Source organism: Egretta garzetta, unplaced genomic scaffold, assembly GCF_000687185.1.
Source record: "Egretta garzetta isolate BGI_Z169 unplaced genomic scaffold, ASM68718v1 scaffold554, whole genome shotgun sequence".
Lineage (NCBI taxonomy): Eukaryota > Metazoa > Chordata > Aves > Pelecaniformes > Ardeidae > Egretta > Egretta garzetta.
The window spans coordinates 251,657-259,383 of NW_009259499.1; positions in this window are offsets into that span (position 1 = coordinate 251,657).

The following is a 7,727-nucleotide window of genomic DNA, read 5'->3' on the forward strand; positions in this document are numbered from 1 at the left end:
GCCCCTACTAGGTATTCATTGACCAGCAGAAAAACAATTAAAATTCTCAGCCCACAAATATTCATGTATAGACACTCATGCCACTTGAACTCTAGCTGAAAGTTCAGAATAAAGACTGGCTACTTGAATTTTTACTTACATATGCAGAAATACCCATCTGAATTACCTGAATGCCCTTCCGTGTTCTAGCAGAGCCACTTTTTGCAGTAGCCCACAGCCTTGTGGCCGCACTTGGCCCGCTTACACAGGAAATACTTCGAACATTGTAAAAGGAGATCAAGTTAGTCAAAAGACTATGAAATAAACTTAAATTAGCAAAATGACTTAATGAAACAGCCTTGTAAAAAAGCCAGTGGTTCTCTAGGCTACAATGGTTTATGGATAGAGTTTTGTTTTGTCCTATAAAGCTCAAGCTTGTTTGAAATAACTGCACAACTGACTTTTTTCTTCCTCTGCATAGTATTATCATAGCTGTGAGAGAGAAAGATTGTTCCTAAAAGAGCCTCAAGTTTTAAAATCCTCGCAGGAAGACTCAAGAGTTTTGTCTTGCAAGACGATGTCAGTCGTGAAAGTTGTTCTTCTATGCTTCCTTTGATAAAACCCGAGTCTCAATCCTAACAACTTCTGTAAAGCCCAAAGCCCCCTCAAAAGTACTTACCAGTCAATAGTCAGACTAAATCAGTTGATTACCATCATGCCTAGTCTCAAGAGTTGGTAATGAGCTGCGTATATTTTTCTGATTTAGAGGTTTGGACAAGCGGTGTGATCAATTTTTGAACCGGTATCCAGTAGAAAATTCAGCAGATAGAGACATTTCACATTGGAAAATTAATGCTGATATGTCTAGGAAGACAGTGGAGGAAAATGGAAGTGTTACTCCTTGGTAACTTCAGAAATAATTAAATAAGCTAGTTAACTACCACAGATGGGACATAACGTGCTACAGGAATACTCCCCGTGCTTCGCCTCCAAAAAGGAGGGCAAGTCTTTATCTAGTGGAAACACATCCTCCTGAACACATCAGAAAGAAATATCATTTTGGAGGCTAACAACTGAATCAAAAGATAAGCCTGTGTCTCCTTCCAGGAGAGCAGATTGGCCATGGGAGCAAGGGGGTTTGGCTGGGAAGAGCTCTTCTCTGGCAGATGCAACCTGGAGCACATACGAGCACAGAACTGCTGAGGAGGGAAAACATCTGTATGAGGCAGCTAGAAATGGGAAAGCGGAGGGTGACCTTTTAGATTTAGTTTCAACAGATTTGCAGCAATTTCCTTGCATTTCCTCAGAACTGACTTTTATAAACATCTATGCCGATGACCTCCCTTTTGGATGCTGCAGAGGAATCTTTTCATTCAGAGTTCACTTAAACCCGGTTTGTGTGGAAAGTGATTGCTAGTTAGAAGGCGACTGTCCAGGCATCTCGCACAAAAGTGCATGGTGAGCGGGAGGACAGTGAGGAGAAGAGATGAAATATGGTGTGTACAAGTGGATGGGAATGGGGGTCACGAGAGAGACTGCGATTCTGATCCTGTTTTCTGGGATTTGGAAACTCCTGCAGCCCTGAGACAAACACCTTGGGAAAGGAAGGAGCATTTCCACAGTTGGGAAAGGCTCAGACATCACCCAGGAGCAAAGGAGAGGGTGCCCAAGGGGGCTGCTGAGGAAGGCCTTAAAAAAGTAACATAAAATAGCTGTTTAAAATGCAGTAGTGGCTGTAAGGTGTTACAAGCTGGAAAGTTATAGCATAAGTGGTGAATGACCACACTAGCTGCTCTTTATCAAAAGTAATGATAAAAAAAGAAGTCCTGCCTCCTATGAGATTATAGGTCCAATAACATCTCTGACATCTGGGCTCAAGACTGAACAGGAAGAACTAATTCCAGCTTTCTTGCCTTCCCTGACACAGATTCACATACCTACATACATCTGCTTGTTTTTACTCACCTCTGTCTTCACCCCAATAAAACCAGATCAACAACATTTGCTGTTGAGCTACCAGCAGTACCAAGTTCAGGTGTCACAGCCTCAACCATGCAGGTGAACAGCTGGCCCCCGGTGTTTGCCCATCTGCGACAGCAACTACAGCATAAATTAAACAAACACCTTTCACTTTGCAACAATAGGAGGGCAGCAAATTGCCAAAACTAACCCCCTTTCCAGGGTGTTAATTCAGTTGAAGTCCACGAGTCTGAAGATGGGTGTTATTCTTCAACTTTCTGCTTTGATTCCAAAGTGAATGGAAGACAGATCCAGGTTAGCTCTGCTTCTGTCTCCTTAGACCAATCCTTAGCCTGCATCGCTTGCAAAGTAAAAATAAAAACAAACACACCCAAACCCTAATGACCCCCAAAACTGCCTTAATAATCTATTATTGTACTATCTTTTGACAATGACCAAACAGAAGAAACTAAATAGGAAAAACAAGCAAATTAAAAGACTTGGGAAAAAAATTATCTCTCAAAAAAATGATCAATTTTTGACTAATCCCTTTTTCATCCCAACTGTTTCATAAATACCAGGCTTTCTTGCATTCAAATTCCCCTTCATTTATTCTGTTTTAAAGTAGTGAAACAGCCCTGGCCTTTGGCTTTTAATTTCACACCAGCTTGAAGCAAGACTCAAAGTTCCCTTTGACTGTGGCCTGGCTGCACCCTGCCACAGTTCAACAGCTCCTTGACAGCAGGGTTGTGATCATGCCCTTTAAAACCTTCACAATTTGAAGATCTTGCACACAGAGCACTCTTTTCCAGGAAATTGGTTTGCATGCTGCCCCTCCAAAAGCCTTCTTTCCTCCTACCTCTTGTGACTTGCGTTAGGGGTTTTTTTGGGGTGTTTTTTTTTTTTTTTTTGGCTCAAGGCAAACGTGGGGAAGGCTGAGCAATTTAGTCACCCAGCAGAGTGCTTAGCATTACACAAACAACAATAACGGCGTGTCACTGTGCTCCTTCCTACCTTAAGTAGGATTAATGGAAAGAGGCAAGCCTGCTGGAAAGAGATCTCGAGAAGACTCCAGCTTTTTATCCAAAAGAGGCTTGGGCCGTGCTCTGGTATTACGCACCTGGCTGCAGGTAAATATCTGCCATCTTGGCATCTTGGTGGGAGGAAACAAGAAGAAATGGAAAGTAGAATCATCCCGCACTAAAGCTTCACCTGCTGATGAAACTGGGCAGACTTACAGAGTTTTGCTTACTTGCAGGCTTGAAATGGAGTGGAAAGAGGCCTCACGCAAGCTTGGGCGGAGGAGACTTGGGTAGAGTCAAATCAGGGTGTGTGGTTTTTAAACAAGGTGCAGCGTGTCTGTGATCTCCCTTTTTGTGTTACCACCTGCCAGGAGAAGAGAGGGAGAAGCTAGCCAGGGGTCTGGAGAGGCAGCTCAGCTTGTGGCTGGGACAACCCAGAAGATGCTTCAGAGGAAGCAGAGACCGTCCACCTTTTGTTTGAACATGCAGGATTTGTGCAGAGCCTGTTTCCAAAGAAACTTAGCTCACCAGGGCTTTAGGTGTCATCCTGGAGGAGAAATCTGTGCTGGGAGCATCACTCTTCCTTTCTGTTCTTGGCTTCCTTGCTTTCCCAGACCCAAAGAGCTCCAAGGACCCATGCACAAGTTGGGAAAGCTCCCTCTGAAGGCGTCTGAGGTGCTGGACATGGGTCCCAGAAGGCTGGAATTTTTGGAGGAGGGGTTATACCCAGCACATGTAAATCTGTTCAGATCACGCTATTGCTCAGGTAGTAAAAATAATAAATAAATACAATTTTTAAAAGGCCATTTTCTATCTCTAGCAATCACCTCCTCTGGAAATCTCTGACAACCCCCATTGCTTAGCTTTCAGAAAGCAACGCCACCTCAAAAATCACTTCTTGAAAGAATGGTTACAGCAAAAAGCAAACTCCTTATTTCTTCTTACACCTCCCACACAGAAATGTCAGAAAGGTACTGCCAAAACATTTTCTACGATGACTGGCAACTTGCTTGCATGCCAAGAGAAAGGAACTTGTAAGAACATGCAAAAGTGTAATCCTGCCATTGACTGCCTTCAAAAAGTTTTTAAAAGATAGTAACTACTTTTAATTGAGTTTGAAGAAGAGAGCTACACTATATTGGTTCTATTTTTTATTTTAATCTTAAGCAACTCATCTATGTCTAGTCTTCTACCTACAACATGAACAAGAGTTAGAATATACCACTCACAGGTAAAATTTCATTAGCTAACACTTGCTTATTATCCTAGACTGCCATTTGCATTCCCCATACCCTTTTTAAGAAATGATGGTGTTTCTTCTACAGTTCAAGTGGTATTTGTGTACAATCCCATCATCACTTTGTCAAAAACAAATGTCTAAGGTGAGGAAAGAAGCCTGCACTGTACTGATTGCTCATTGACATCCTAGTCGGGCTTACCAGCCTTTTTCAAAAACAATTCTAAAAGACACCATAGACCAGTATCTCTATCCTGCAAGAGCCGTTTTAACTATTTCCTCCTGTTGATAAGCATTTTTCTCACAGACAGAAGAAAGGGTAGCCGATATCCAGGCCTTAAGGTATTTCTTTAAAAAAAAAACCAAACCCAACCATTTTATATTCGAGGGCACAACTGTATTTCCTTAAATCATGTGCAGAGATAGGAAAGGTCTGTGATTTAAGAGTGATAGCAAAGTCAATGAGTCTTCTGTCAACATCCTTTGTCCAAATTTAATTTGATAGTGATGAAAAGGTGTCGCGTAGTGATCTCTCTACTTGAAATGAATTTATGGTAAGACACTTGATGGGCAGGTGCTTAAAATAGAAAAGCTTTTCTTATAACTGTGGCAGTTTCAGCTGCACTTTTTCTGTAGATAAATAGAACACCAACGATATCAGTTCAGACAAATAAATCAGCCTATACTGTTTTAAAGGGATCAATTGATCAAAGGAAAAAAAAAAAGAAAAACTCAGAGAACTTTTACCCCCCACCCTGCCTCTCTGTTATCACAGTAGAAACTTCTGATACATAATTCTTCCAACAAATCACATTTCCATCCCAGAGAAACAGCAAGCCTTCTTCACATCACCTCACAGAATGATGGTCTCAAGCAACAGCAGAGGAACATACAGAAAACTAACCTGAAATTGTTTGCTTTCCAGACTCTAATTCATAGCGTTTTTCTTCTGAAAAGTCACTTCACCCTTGACCTCCCATCCCACCCTTACATCTGTTCCCAGGTCTGAAGGCCTTTGCAGGAACAGACACAAGTCCACAACAGGCAGGAAAAGACATTTCCCTAAACCATGACTTACCAGGTGCATGACTTCAGCAATATATGTTTAGGCACTCCTCTATAATGAAGCTACAGGTGAAGAAAGTGAAGAAATACTGTTCTTGATGCAGGCTTACCCTTAGATTTGAAGAAGTTAGGAAGATGCTTTGACACAGCTGAAGAGCTGAAGAGCATGAGACAAAAGCAGGAAAGAGGCAATGGAGTTGAATCATCACCTGGTGTTGGTTTGCAGTTTCTCCACCCTTACCTAATTCCCCTGCAACGGACACATCGGAGCACATGAAAACAGAATTAACCCTGTAAGTAGCATTCCTCATCCTGTTCTATGCGAATACTACCTCTAGAGTTACAGAAAACAGTGGAACTGAGACCAGCTTGAAACTGAGGTGTACTGAAGCTACTGGTGCTGCACTGATAGCTTAAAAAATTCAAACAAGAAGAAAAAAGCTCATTATATGCTGCTGGACCCAAGCATGGTTTTCATGACCCTTTCCTCTTTTCTAGTCAGGGATGTTCTTTTTTAAACCTTTTTTCATATTGAAGGAAGAGGTCTGGGATATTAACCAGTCCATGCTACCTCTCAAACGCTGGGGAAGTAAAAATGCAGAGCATCCTTACACACACAGGCGGCTGCACTCACATTATGTAGCTTGTCTTTCTGGTCCCTTACACTGAAGCCTGTTGGAGGACAAGCACATGTGGAGGGCAGACTGACTGAAACCCAGGAAACCCACAGGAAATATCAGGTATTCAAGCATATGAGTAACAGGCAAACTATTTGCTCTGACAGTGGCTGTGCTACATTTGTTTTGTTGTCCCTACAGGATTTAGTTTTCAAATGGTTTATTTTCAGGTTTGGCTTATATGTCTAACTGCAACCAGAGAATTCCAGCTCACAAATTTACACGTGCTTAGTATTTTTACACTTTCCACATGAGGCATCCTGTGGAGACAGAGAAAAAAGGGAAAAAAGTGATTCCAAGTATGTTGCTTCTCTGAAGACCTGCTTTAAGACTGTTATTTTTACAACGCAGACCCACGCCCCGTTAACCATCATAGTAGCAGACTGCCAGGACTAGAAATTTCTCCCTTATTTTTGTCTGGATCACCAACTAACTGAGGCCACATTGCAGAAGGAAGGATGCTGTGGCTGCTTGTCCACCCGTGGCCCTAAGTAAACATTATGAGGAAATTGGTCCCCTCCAACCCCACTGCCAAGTGTGTTTGTTCAGGTGTCACCAATTAGGGCAGAATTTGGCCTAAAGAAAATAACCAGCTGTACATGCCAGAGAAAATTGACAGGTTGGTTTAGGGATCTCACAGGGTTGTTTGTAAGGCTGGCTGCAGACAGGCTCAGTGTCAGGGGCAATGAACTATTTATTTCTTTCCTTTGTGAACTGAACATCCCTGGTGTGTGTATTGAGTCTAGCTGGGATGGAGTTAATTTTCTTCATAGCAGGCCATATAGCGCTGTGGTTTGGTTTTGTGCCAATACCTCTTTTTCAAGGTTGTGTTTCACCCTTTGCCCCTGCCCCATCCCCTTTCGCAGAAGCAGTGCATCATGGAGCTGTATCTCACATCTGTCCTACCTCCATGAGGGCTTCTCTTCTCCACAGCATTTCGGGGAAATAGATGAAGGCATCAGCTCATTTGTGGCAACTTTTTGTAAACAGTGAGGGATGTGTGGCCATATGGAGTGATGTACTGAGCTAACAGACTGGTGTGAATCCTCTTCTGGGAAGCCAATCTCTCTGTCAAGAAAAAGCAAAACAAAGGAACTCAGCAAACATGCACCCAGAATTCTCCAGATGATAAAAGCTCGTAATAAGTGGCACTACCTCGTATATGCCGTGCGTAAGCACAAGGACAGCTATTTCAGCATAGCTGGCACAGAGTAACTTGAAGCATGGTAACCCACTATGCTGCAGCTTGCTGTCAGTTATTGCTCCGGTTGCAAAGAAGGATTTCAGCTATGGAGAGCTTTCCCTGAGGTTTTGATGAGAGACCGTAGCTCTCAACCATGGGCAGCCCTGCCCATTTCAAGGAGCACTACCTCACGTGCCATCAATGATGCTTTAGATAGTATTTTAAGTCTTTTCCCTTTTCTAGTGCTTATCAACGGACTAAAAGATGACTGTGAAGATCTACAGGGGCACTTGATTAACAGGGGAGGGGAGGACAAAGGATGCATAAATCAAGGAGAAAAAGTCTTTAAAGACAGGATGAGACTGAAAAGTAACATGCTTGCATGAAAGGAGATGCCGATAGTTAACTTTTCATTGAAGGAGCTCTGGCTTTAAAAGTTTGGAGGGCAGTTTGGAGAGTGTTTCTAATATTTCAAAACCAGCTACTACAATTTAACATAATAATATTAAAAAACACACTGAAAGAAGGGAATTTTAGGTAAAGACACTCTTACCAGCAACTATCCAACCTGTTTGAGTCGTACCTCATAGTAAACGAACAGCACC